Source organism: Ranitomeya imitator, chromosome 5 (genome assembly GCF_032444005.1).
Source record: "Ranitomeya imitator isolate aRanImi1 chromosome 5, aRanImi1.pri, whole genome shotgun sequence".
Lineage (NCBI taxonomy): Eukaryota > Metazoa > Chordata > Amphibia > Anura > Dendrobatidae > Ranitomeya > Ranitomeya imitator.
This window is the reverse complement of record NC_091286.1, coordinates 126,226,348-126,238,699: the sequence shown is the minus strand read 5'-3', so window position 1 is coordinate 126,238,699 and position 12,352 is coordinate 126,226,348.

The window sequence follows — 12,352 nt, the reverse complement described above, 5'->3', positions numbered from 1 at the left end:
TTTTCCTCCCCAGCTTTCCGTTGGTGGCGTAGTGGTGTGCGCATGTCCAAGTTCCGAATTCCCTGCGCGCACGTGAAGACACAGCGTGCGATCTGCGCTGTCATCCCTTTCATCGGTGGTTGCGGCCATCTTCCTGGGGCCGCGCGTGCGCAGATAGTGTGCTCTGCTGCACGGGGCTTCAGGAAAATGGCCGCGGAATGCCGCGCGTGCGCAGAAGAGATCGCAGCGGCCATTTTCCCAAAGCCGAGATGCAAACACGGCTTTGGGAAAATAGCCGCTGCGATCTCTTGTGCGCACGCGCGGCATCCCGCGGCCATTTTCCTGAAGCCCCGTGCAGCAGAGCACTCTATCTGCGCACGCGTGGCCCCAGGAAGATGGCCGCCCCCACCGATGAAAGGGATGACAGCGCAGATCGCGCGCTGCTTGTTCACGTGCTCACAGTGGATTAGTCACTTCAACATGCGCACACCACTACGCCACCAACGTAAAGCTGAGGAAGAAACAGCGCTGTGAACATGCCCACCCGACCTGACCAGCCTGATTGACAGGCGAAAACGGCGACTTTGGTAATGTATTTCTCAGCATAGGTGGGGAATCAGGGTACACTACATACACTATAGTAACGCACAGCGCAGGCCCTATTTAACAGTATTTATATCTCAATCTCAAAAAACGGGGTGACAGGTTCCCTTTAACATGGAAGCAACCCTGTTACATTGTTTTCTCTCAATACCAGAGGGTCCCAGAGGCTGAACCTCCACTTATCAGACATTTAGGGCATATCCTTTTTATATTTTGTAGCTCCCATTCCACATGCTCCTGAACATAACCTTTAATTTTAACCCTGTTATCTTAAGTACTCTTCATACCATGATTGCTACTTGCTAACTATATCATGTGTGAGTAACTGCTGACAATATTGAGAACGGAATAAGAACTAAATGCGCTTGGACAAATCATCGTAAGAGCTATATACGGAGAATACTGATGGTGTATCTAACATTCAGAATTTATTAGAAAATTAAAAGGGTTTGTATGTCACTTTTGTATAGATACCCTATTCTTAGCCCCTTAAACCCCAAGGGTGGTTTGCATGTTAATGACCAATGGCCAATTTTTACAATTCTAACCACTGTCCCTTTATGAGGTTATAACTCTGGAACGCTTGGATGAATTCCAGGGATTCTGACACTGTTTTCTCGTGAGGTATTGTACTTCATGTTAGTGGTAAAAAGTTCCTTGACATTACTTGCGTTTATTTGTGAAAAAAATTGAAATTTGGGGAAAATTTTGAAAATTTCGCAATTTTCTAACTTTGAATTATAATGCCCTTAAATCACAGATATGTCACACAAGCTACTTAATAAGTAACATTTCCCACATGTCTACTTTACATCAGCACAATTTTGGAACCAAAAAGTTATAAGTGTTAAAAGCAATTTCTCATTTTTACAACACCATTTTTTTAGGGACCACATCACATTTGAAGTCACTTTGAGGGGTCTATATGATAGAAAATACCCAAGTGTGACACCATTCTAAAAACTGCACCCCTCAAGGTGCTCAAAACCACATTCAAGAAGTTTATTAACCCTTCCGGTGTTTCACAGGAATTTTTGGAATGTTTTTAAAAAGATGAACATTTAACTTTTTTTCACAAAATATTTACTTCAGATCCAATTTGTTTTATTTTACCAAGGGTAACGGGAGAAATTGGACCCCAAAAGTTGTTGTGCAATTTGTCCTGAGTACGCTGATACCCCATATGTGGGGGTAAATCACTGTTTAGGAGTATGGCAGAGCTCAGAAGGGAAGGAGCGCCAGTTGACTTTTCAATGCAAAATTGTCTGGAATTGAGATAGGACGCCATGTCTCGTTTGGAGAGTCCCTGATGTACCTAAACAGTAGAACCCCCCCACAAGTGACCCCCATATTGGAAACTAGAACCCCCAAGGAACTTATCTAGATGTGTTGTGAGAACTTTGAACACCCAAGTGTTTCACTAAAGTTTATAACTCAGAGCCGTGAAAATAAAAACAATCCTTTTTTTTTCCACAAGAATTATTTTTTAGCCCCCAGTTTTGTATTTTCTCGAGGGTAACAGGAGAAATTTGACCCAAAAAGTTGTTGTCCAATTTGTCCTGAGTATGCTGATACCCCATATGTGGGGGTAAACCCCTGTTTTGGCACACGGCAGAGCTCGGAAGGGAAGGAGCACCGTTTTACTTTTTCAATGCAGAATTGGATGGAATTGAGATCAGATGTCATGTTGCGTTTGCAGAGCCCCTGGTGTGCCTAAACAGTGGAAACCCGCCAATTCTAACTCCAACCCTAACCCCAACACACCCCTAACCCTAATCCCAACCCTAACCACACCCCTAACCCCAACAAACCCCTAATCCCAACCCTAACCATACCCCTAATCCTGACACACCCCTAACCCAACCGTAAACGTAATCCAAACCCTAACCCCAACTCTAGCCACAACCCTAACTTTAGCCCCAACCCTAACTTTAGCCCCAGCCCCAACCCTAACCCTAACTTTAGCCCCATCCTAACCCTAATGGGAAAATGGAAATAAATACATTTTTTTAATTTTCTTATTGTTCCCTAACTAAGGCGGTGATAAAGGGGGGTTTGATTTACTATTTATAGCGGGTTTTTATGTTTGGCAGCAGTCACACTAAAAGACGCATTTTACTGCAAAAAATATTTTTGGGGTTACCACATTCTGAGAGCTATAGTTTTTCCATATTTTGGTCCACAGAGTCATGTGAGGTCTTGTTTTTTGCAGGGCAAGTTGACGTTTTTATTGGTACCATTCTCGGGCACATGACATTTTTTGATCGCTTTTTATTCCGATTTTTTTAGGCAGAATGAACAAAAACCAGCAATTCGTGAATTTATTTTTGGGGGCGTTTATACCATTCCGCGTTTGGTAAAATTGATAAAGCAGTTTTATTCTTCAGGTCAGTACGATTACAACGATACCCTATTTATAAGGCAGAATCCTTGCAAACCTAGACATTCACAGACTCTCAGATTCTCTCCTACCCCTGTCCTCCATATCTTCACTCCATGACACAGACAGCGCCACCGCTTTCTATAACACCACCCTCACATCAGCCATAGACTCAGTCGCCCCTCTCATGCATGGCGAAGTGCGACGAACCAATATGCAACCCTGGCATAACAATCTCCCAAAAAAACCTCGACAAGCATCCAGGGTCACGGCGTTGGAAGAAAACACGCCTGCCAGACGACTTCACTGCTTTCAAACAAGTTACACTTGACTTCAAATCAGCCCTCACCTCTGCTAAACAGACCATTTTCACTAACCTTGTATCTTCACTATCCTACAACCTAAAACAACTGTTCAGCACATTTAACTCTCCTCCGCCCACCACTGCCACCTCCAACTCCCTTCATCTCTTCCGAGGACTTTGCCACCTACTTCAAAAACAAAATCGACCAAACAAGGCAAACCTTTACTTGTCCACCCCAACCACTCCATATACCAGACCTCTGCCCTTCCGTAATAACCTCCCTCTCCAACATCACTGAAGGAGAGCTAACTCGCCTCTTTTCCAAATCACACCTCACCACCTGTGCACTTGACCCCATCCCTTCACATCTGCTCCCCAACCTCACTAACACGCTCATTCCAGCCCTAACCCATCTCTTCAACCTATCACTCTCTTCTGGTACCTTCCCCTCTGACTTTAAACATGCCACCATCACACCCATCCTCAAAAAACTAACCTTGACCCAACTGCTATGCCCAGCTATCGCCCCATATCACTGCTCCCGTTTGCTTCAAAACTCCTTGAGCAGCATGTCCATGCTCAACTTTCCTCCCACTTCTCATCTAACTCTCCTTGACAACCTCCAATCTGGCTTCCGCCCCCACCACTCCACCGAAACTGCCCTGACAAAAATTACTAATAACTTAGTCACAGCCAAAGCTAACAGACAGTTCTCCATCCTCCTCCTTCTTGACCTGTCCTCTGCTTTCGACACAGTCGATCACTGCCTACTGCTACAGATTCTTCCCTTGGCATCAAAGACTTTGCCCTGTCCTGGATTGCCTCATACCTATCAAACCGCACATTTAGCGTTTCCCACTCCCACACTACCTCCTCATCCCGCCCTTTCTCTGTTGGAGTCCCTCAAGGCTCTGTCCTAGGGCCCCTACTTTTTTCCATCTGTACCCTTGGCCTAGGATAACTCATAAAGTCCCATGGCTTCCAGTACCACCTGTATGCAGACAACACTCAGATATACCTCTCTGGCCCAGATGTCACCTCCCTGCTGTCCAGAATCCCATCCAGTGCACATCTTGCCACATGTATGCAGTCCTTGAGCAGCCGGTCGAGGGTGCATACTGCTGTGCGAGATGTGAGCACGTTGTGCATTTGGAAAACCAGATTCTGAATCTAAATGTGCAGCTGGCAACACTGAGATCCATAGACAATATGGAGAGGAGTCTTCTGCTCACGGAGCAGACGCTCAATGGGATAGATGAGGGGGGTGATGGTAGGATGGAGCTGCAGGATGGTGAAGTAGGAAGCTGGGTGACAGTTAGGAAGCGGGGTAGAGGGAAAAGTGCCAGGGAGGCTAGTCCTGATCTGGAACACCCCAATAAGTTTGCTAAGTTGGCAGATGAGGGGGGTGCTAGTACAGGGGTTGCACTGCTGCAGCCAGGCATGTCCTCTGAAAGCCGGAGGAGTGACTGCTCCAGTAAGGAGGGAAATAGGAGAGCAGGGCAGGCCAGACAGGTGCTGGTAGTGGGCGACTCAATTATTAGGGGAACAGATAGGGCAATCTGTCACAAAGACAGGGATCATCGAACGGTGTGCTGCCTACCTGGCGCTCGAGTCTGACACATCGCTGATCGGGTGGACATACTACTGGGAGGGGCTGGTGAGGACCCAGCAGTCATGGTGCACATTGGCACAAATAACAAAGTTAGAGGTAGGTGGAAGGTCCTTAAAGATGATTTCCGGGAATTAGGCCGCAAGCTGAAAGCAAGGACCTCCAATGTGGTATTTTCCGAAATACTGCCTGTGCCACGCCAGAGAGGCAACGGGAGATTAGGGAGGTTAATAAGTGGCTCAAGAATTGGTGTAGGAAGGAGGGGTTTGGGTTCCTTCAGAACTGGGCCGACTTCTCAGTTGGCTACAGGCTCTACGCTAGGGATGGGCTGCATCTCAATGGGGAAGGTGCAGCTATGCTGGGAGAGAATATGGCTAGAAGGTTGGAGGAGTGTTTAAACTAGGAATTAGGGGGGAGGGTATTCATTTTATAGGAGGGGAAGATAGTGCAGATAGAGACCTGGGCACAAATAAGGAAGTTGGGGGTGGCGGTGGCATGGGGGGTGGGGTTAGAACAGTTAATAATTTAAGAAATAGAGGTAGAGAGAGGAACATTAAGTGCATGTATACTAATGCCAGAAGCCTCGCCAACAAAATGGACGAATTAGAAATAATGTTGTTGGAGCATAATTATGATATGGTGGGGATATCTGAAACATGGCTGGATGAGAGCCATGACTGGGCTGTTAACTTGCAGGGCTATAGCCTGTTCAGAAATGACCGTGCAGAGAAGCGAGGGGGAGGGGTGTGTCAATATGTAAAATTATCCTTAAAACCCATCCTGCGTGATAATATAGGTGAATTTAATGAAAATGTAGAATCCCTGTGGGTGGAGATAAGGGGAGGGGGAAAAAATAATAAATTACTGATAGGGGTTTGTTATAAATCTCCAAAAATAATGGAAGCAATGGAGAATATCCTCGTAAAGCAAATAGATGAAGCTGCAACTCAAGGGGAAGTCATTATTACGGGGGACTTCAACTACCCTGAAATAGATTGGGGAACAGAAACCTGCAGTTCCAGCAAAGGTAATCCGTTTTTGACAACTATGAGAGACAATTACCTTTCACAACTGGTTCAGGACCCAACAAGAAGGGGGGCACTGCTGGACCTAATATTAACCAACAGGCCAGACTGCATATCAAATATAAGGGTTGGGGGTCACTTGGGTAATAGCGATCACAAAATAATAAGTTTTCATCTATCCTTTAAAAAGATGTGTAATAGAGGGGTTACAAGGACACTAAACTTCAGGAGGGCAAATTTCCAACGGATGAGAGAGGATCTTGGTGCAATTAACTGGGACGATATCCTGAGACACAAAAATACACAAAGAAAATGGGAGACATTTATTAGCATCCTGGATAGGACCTGTGCACAGTATATACCGTATGGGAATAAACATACTAGAAATAGGAGGAAACCAATATGGCTAAATAGAGCTGTAAGGGGCGCAATAAGTGACAAACAGAAAGCATTTAGAGAATTAAAGGAAGTAGGTAGTGAGGAGGCATTAAATAAATACAAAAAATTAAATAAATTCTGTAAAAAGCAAATCAAGGCAGCAAAGATTGAGACAGAGAGACTCATTGCCAGAGAGAGTAAAAATAAGCCTAAAATATTCTTTACCTACATAAATAGTAAGAAACTAAAAAATGATAGTGTTGGCTCCCTTAAAAATAGTCTGGGTGAAATGGTGGATGAGGATGAGGAAAAAGCCAATATGCTGAATGACTTTTTTTCATCAGTATTTACACAAGAAAATCCAATGGCAGACAAAATGACTAGTGATAAAAATTCCCAATTAAATGTCACCTGCTTAACCCAGCAGGAAGTGCGGAGGCATCTAAAAACTAAAATTGACAAATCTCCGGGCCCGAATGGGATACACCCTCGAGTACTACAGGAATTAAGTACAGTCATTGATAGACAATTATTTTTAATCTTTAAAGACTCCATAATAACAGGGTCTGTACCACAGGACTGGCGTATAGCAAATGTGGTGCCAATATTCAAAAGGGGGACAAAAACTGAACTTGGAAATTATAGGCCAGTAAGCTTAACCTCTACTGTGGGTAAAATCCTGGAGGGCATTCTAAGGGATGCTATACTGGAGTATCTGAAGAGGAATAACCTCATGACCCAATATCAGCATGGGTTTACTGGGGACTGTTCATGTCAGACTAATTTGATCAGCTTCTATGAAGAGGTAAGTTCCGGATTGGACCAAGGGAACCCAGTGGATGTAGTGTATATGAACTTTTCAAAAGCTTTTGATACGGTGCCACACAAAAGGTTGATACATAAAATGAGAATAATGGGGATAGGGGAAAATATGTGCAAGTGGGTTGAGAGCTGGCTCAGGGATAGGAAACAAAGGGTGGTTATTAATGGAGCACACTCGGACTGGGTAGCGGTTAGCAGTGGGGTACCACAGGGGTCAGTATTGGGCCCTCTTCTTTTTAACATATTTATTAATGACCTTGTAGGGGGCATTCAGAGTAGAATTTCAATATTTGCAGATGACACTAAACTCTGCAGGGTAATCAATACAGAGGAGGACAATTTTATATTACAGGATGATTTATGTAAACTAGAAGCTTGGGCTGATAAATGGCAAATGAGCTTTAATGGGGATAAATGTAAGGTCATGCACTTGGGTAGAAGTAATAAGATGTATAATTATGTGCTTAATTCTAAAACTCTGGGCAAAACCGTCAATGAAAAAGACCTGGGTGGATGACAAACTCATGTTCAGTGGCCAGTGTCAGGCAGCTGCTACAAAGGCAAATAAAATAATGGGATGCATTAAAAGAGGCATAGATGCTCATGAGGAGAACATAATTTTACCTCTATACAAGTCACTAGTTCGACCACACTTAGAATACTGTGCACAGTTCTGGTCTCCGGTGTATAAGAAAGACATAGCTGAACTAGAGCGGGTGCAGAGAAGAGCGACCAAGGTTATTAGAGGACTGGGGGGTCTGCAATACCAAGAAAGGTTATTACACTTGGGGCTATTTAGTTTGGAAAAACAAAGACTAAGGGGTGATCTTATTTTAATGTATAAATATATGAGGGGACAGTACAAATACCTTTCTGATGATCTTTTTAATCATAGACCTGAAACAGGGACAAGGGGGCATCCTCTGTGTTTGGAGGAAAAAAGGTTTAAGTATAATAACAACAGATGCGGATTCTTTACTGTAAGAGCAGTGAGACTATGGAACTCTCTGCCGTATGATGTTGTAATGAGTAATTCATTACTTAAATTTAAGGGGACTGGATACCTTTCTGGAAAAGTATAATGTTGCAGGGTATATTTACTAGATTCCTCGATAGGGCGTTGATCCAGGGAACTAGTCTGATTGCCGTATGTGGAGTCGGGAAGGAATTTTTTTCCCCAATGTGGAGCTTACACTTTACCACATGGGCTTTTTTTTGCCTTCCTCTGGATCAACATGTTAGGGCATGTTAGGTTAAGCTATGGGTTGAACTAGATGGACTTATAGTCTTCCTTCAACCTTAATAACTATGTAACTATGTAAAAAGTGTCTGTCAGCCATATCCTCCTTCACCTCTCGCTTCCTAAAACTCAATGTAGACAAAACCAAATTCATCATCTTTCCCCCACCTCACGTATCCCCCCTACCCGATCTATCTATTATGGTAAACGGCATCACGCTCTCTCCTGCACCTGAAAGCCGCTGCCTCGGGGTAACTCTCGACTCTGCCCTGTCCTTCAAACCTCACGTCCAAGCTCTTGCCACCTCCTGTCGCCTCCAACTCAAAAATATTGCCAGAATCCGTTCCTTCCTCAGCCCACAATCTACCAAAACTCTTGTGCATGCTCTCATCATCTCCCGCCTCGATTACTGCAACACCCTCCTCTGTGGCCTCCCAGCTAACTTTCTTGCACCACTCCAGTCTGTCCTTAACTCTGCTGCCCGACTAATCCACCTCTCTCCTCGCTACTCTCCTGCTTCTCCCCTCTGCAAATCCCTCCACTGGCTCCCAATTCCCCAACGAATCCAGGTCAAACTACTAAAACTTATCTACAAAGCCATCCACAACCTGTCCCCTCCCTATATCTCTGAACTAATCTCCCAATATCTTCCCTCACGTAATCTCAGATCCTCCCAAGACCTCCTACTCTCCTCCACACTTATTCATTCCTCACACAACCGCCTCCAAGATTTCTCCCAAATATCCCCCATCCTCTGAAATTCCATGCCTCAACACATCCGATTATCCACTACCCTCGGATCCTTCAGACGGAACCTGAAAACCCATCTCTTCAGGAAAGCCTACAGCCTACAATAACCATGCCGCCGCCAGAGCCGCTGCCTCACCGCCGCCAGAACCGCCGCCTCACCACCGCCAGAGCCTCCGCCTCACCCCTACCTTCTGTCTCCTCCCCACTATCCCATTAAATAAGTCTGCAAGGACAGGGTCCTCTCCCCTCAGTACCAGTCTATCACTGTAAACCTGTTTACTGTAAACGATATCTATAACCCTCTTTTATACAATAAAAACTATTTTATAGAAAAAATAATTGTTTGCATCGCTTTATTCTGAGGGCTATAACTTTTTCATTTTTTTACTGATGACGCTGTGTGGCAGCTCGTTTTTTGCAGGACAAGATGACGTTTTCAGCGGTACGATGTTTATTTATATCTGTCTTTTTGATCGCGTGTTATTCCACTTTTTGTTCGGCTGTATTATGTTAATGCATTGTTTTTTGCCTCTTTTTTTTAATTTTTTTACGATGTTCACTGAAGGGGTTAATTAGTGAGACAGTTTTATAGGTCGGGTTGTTACGGACGCAGCAATACTAAATAAGTGTACTTTTATTGTTTTCTTTAATTACATAAAGAAATATATTTATTGAAACAAATTTTTTTTATTTATTTATTTAGGATTTTTTTTTTTACTTTGTCCCATGGTGGGACATCATGCTATAGTGTCAGATCACTGATCTGACACTTTGCAAAGCACTGTGTCAGATCAGCAATCTGACATGAAGAGCTGGAGGCTTGCCGGCACAAGCCACCTCCCTGCAGAACCCGGAAGGACCCCCATGGCCATCTTGGTTCTGGGGCCTGCAGGGAGGAGGACGGAGGAGACGCTCGGAACAACGCGATCACATCGTGTTGTTCCGAGGGTCTCAGGGAAGCACGCAGGGAGCCCTCTCTATCCTATGATTTAGAATGCATTCTGCAATTTTTGTGCACATGATGCGTTTTCTTCTGCCAAAAAAACGCATTGCGGTAAAAAAAAGCAGCATGTTCATTAATTTTGCGGATTTTTCGCATTTTTCCCGCTATTCTATGCATTGGGAAAAAGCGCAAAAACATGCACAAAAAAACCCAAAAAAACCGCATGCGGATTTCTGGCAGAAATGTCCGTTTTTTTGTCAGGAAATTTCTGCTAGAAAATCCTGACGTGTGCACATACCCTAAATGTTGTGCTTTCTTCTTATTAATCTATCTGTAATCCTGCCTGAAGAAGGAGCCACTGTGCTCTGAAAGCTTGCAAACATATTATTTTCTGGTTAGCAAATAAAGGTATCACTCCCAAAATACTTTTGTCATCATTGAGCAGAAAAGTATTCACATAGTTATAGCATGCAAACATGAAATATATGATATATATTATTGCGGCAGCAAGGAATGGATGATTTGGCCAATTTATGCACTAAGTATTCTCAATTTTTCATATTTTCTAGAGCAGTAATGCAATTGAAATTTCATGTTTTCATGCTATAGCGTTACAGAGTGCTACTTCATTTTGTTGGTTATATATGGAGATGGCTACTCTTAGTAAGCACATGTACACACCTGATTTCTGTTTGGAAGACACAGTCAGTCTTTTGATATTTCTACTTTTTTACTGGGCACACAATTCTGGAAAAGCAGATTGTCCTATTCGCCACGGCCATTAGCGTGTAGGCAGACTGCGTCCAGCTCCTTTGATGTCACAGAGCTACAGAAAGTTCAATTGACCAAAAACACATTCTCCTTTGTCAGCTTTCTGAGATATATTGGATTTCATATATCTGAAGTGAGCTCTATTCTGGATATTCATTGACCAATACTGTGCCAAAGGAAAAAAATGTATTTAAAGAAAATCCTGCCAGTTTCAATATATTGTGTTGGAGCTGGTTTCTGCTCTCGACACTTGTTCTGTATAACTGCCCCCCCCATCTTATATTTTGAAGTCTTCTCTTTCCCTTCAGATTTCCATTGTTTTTTTCGTTATAATGTTTTGTGCATGTTCTTTTATTCCTACATGTAATTCTTGTTCCGTTCATCCTATATATATATTTTTTTTACATGAACTTTAAATGGGACATTTATGACATGAATAAAAGCGGACACAGTATAAATTTCTAATTTTAATTTTTTGTACATCAATTATATTTGTATAGCTGCAGGGGCAATATAATTCACCATTTTTTTTTTACTTTTTTGGAGAAAAGTTTTATGCATTTTCCTGACCATTGCAATCACAGTTTTAAAGCTAAATATATGAATTTCCTATAGACATAAAATACAGCATTTTAAAATCTTTAAAAAAATCCTTTATATTGTTCTGTTACAGTTTTTCCAGCATGGTATCTTGACATGTCCTGAAAAATTAACAATAAACTATTTTTTTATATATCAAATTAGGTTACACTATTGAACAGCTGGTGCTTCAATGTCACATGAATGTATTGTGTTATGTAACAAAATAAAGCTTTGTGTGGTACATGGAAATTCATCGATATCACTTATCTATGAAGCTGAAAATGTATTAGAACCCAAGTGATATTTCAGATTATGCTTTAATGCTTTTACATGTAAATTCTCCCTTTTCTAGGAAAAATGACATTCAAATGAAATGTAATTTAGATAGATAAAATGGACAGAGTTAAAATAAGAGGATTAAAAGGCTCAAACAGTAATAAATCATGCCGCTATTTAACCCCTTCCCAGCAAGGCGATTTTGTTTTTGGGCTTTCCTTTTTTCCTCCATAACTTTTTTATGTGAAGGATTTTTTTTTTTGGCAGAATGAGTTACAGTTTTGAACATTTGCCATTTCAACGTTATCTGCATCCTACTGCTGAATAGCATGGTGCAGGAGGGAGCTGTCATTTTCCTGCTGCACTATTCTGCCATTGCATGTTACTGGCTCTGCCTCCTGTGCGGACATGGCCTCAGTCAGCAATGTGCACTGCCCGAATCAGACATGGGAATGGAGGAAGGTGGGTAGTTTGTATTTTTTTAAAGGGGGCTGCAGGGCGCTCAAACTGTTTGGGGGGTCTCCATACTGTTTTGGAGGGTTTAGGGGCCATCATACTTTGTGGGGTCTTCAAACTGAATGTTGGGGACTTCAAATTGTGTGTGGAGAAGTGGGTGACCTCATAAGGGCCCTCACACTGCCTGTGGGCTCTGTGATGGACATCATTGTGTGTAGGGGCCCTAATACTATA